This window comes from Belonocnema kinseyi, chromosome 2, assembly GCF_010883055.1.
Source record: "Belonocnema kinseyi isolate 2016_QV_RU_SX_M_011 chromosome 2, B_treatae_v1, whole genome shotgun sequence".
NCBI classification, from domain to species: Eukaryota; Metazoa; Arthropoda; class Insecta; order Hymenoptera; family Cynipidae; genus Belonocnema; species Belonocnema kinseyi.
The window spans coordinates 2,600,167-2,601,520 of record NC_046658.1 but is presented as its reverse complement, the minus strand read 5'-3'; positions in this window follow the sequence as shown (position 1 = coordinate 2,601,520).

The window sequence follows — 1,354 nt, the reverse complement described above, 5'->3', positions numbered from 1 at the left end:
GCACATTAATAGCTCAGCTGATTTTAATGATATTAGGTTGTATTTTTTTGAAATTATTTTTAGTAAGGTGCAGTTTCCGATAAATATTTTTGAAAAAAATTCAAAAGCTTCTTGGTTTTTTCAAAATTAAGTTTTCTAACTGTATTTCTCAAATAAATACAGCTTTTATTTTCTTTAGTTTTTTAATATCGATAGCTTACAATGTCATCTACAGTCCCTGTAAATATTAAAAAGGGATCACCCTAGTTTTCGAGAAAAAGTGTAATAAATTGTAAGCTATCTGTATGAAAAAATAGAGAAAATAAAAAGTTTTCAAAATTATTTTATCGAAACTGCGTCTTATTACGAATAATTAAAAAACTTTAATATAATTAAAATCGCCAAATTGATGCATGTTCAAAAAAATGAACATTTTTTATTTTTTAAATCTCCTATTTTTTAATTTTTCTAAAATTATTTTAGGCATTTTTTCTACTGTTAATATCATATGACAAATGCGTCTTTCAGATAAAAATTTTTTAAATACATTTACAGTTGATATTTGAGATTTGGGTAGCATGCAGAATATAATAATTCTTATACTATATTTACTAACAAATATTCAAAAATGACTATATATCTATTTCATCTCTAAAATTGATTATAGGTATAAAGTTGTACATGTATATAAATGAACACTTTGAAATGCAATAATCAACTATTAGAGGTTCGAAAAAAGCTCTTTGTATATATATCGCGATTCAATTGTCTAGAATTCTATTTTTATAATATAGACAGAAGTACTGAGGATTTCAAGCTCTGTTGTTTGTAGAAGTTACAAGTAATCAAGTTAAGCAATTTCAATAAACTATTATAATATGGGGAGGAAGGAAGAAAATTTTGGATCAAAAATATGAGGAGGAAGAATAGGTATTGAATAAATAATAAACCTTAAATCAAATATTAGAATGTTGAAACTTGTGTTAAAAATCCTGTACTTTGTTTGAATTAACTTTTATATTTCCAGGTGGATGGTGTGAGGAAATAGACATATGTACATTAAAAAAATTGGATTTATTTAACATATATAATTATTACATATAAAACGAACTATGTAATAATGGATAATAAATTAACTTATTGATTCCTTAGTTTAGTATTGATTCTATTTTATAAGTGCTTTTAAACTAATTACAGAAATATTTGATCAAATATTACGAATGCTTATTCAACAGTTCAAAGATTAAACTAACTATTGAAATATTATCATCAGCTATTCGCTCCGTGCATAAGACTGCAGCGATACCAGTGGCGGTTTCCCGAACTTCCGGCTCGCTGATTGTATAGACGGTTATAGTGAAAAAATAGTAAATAA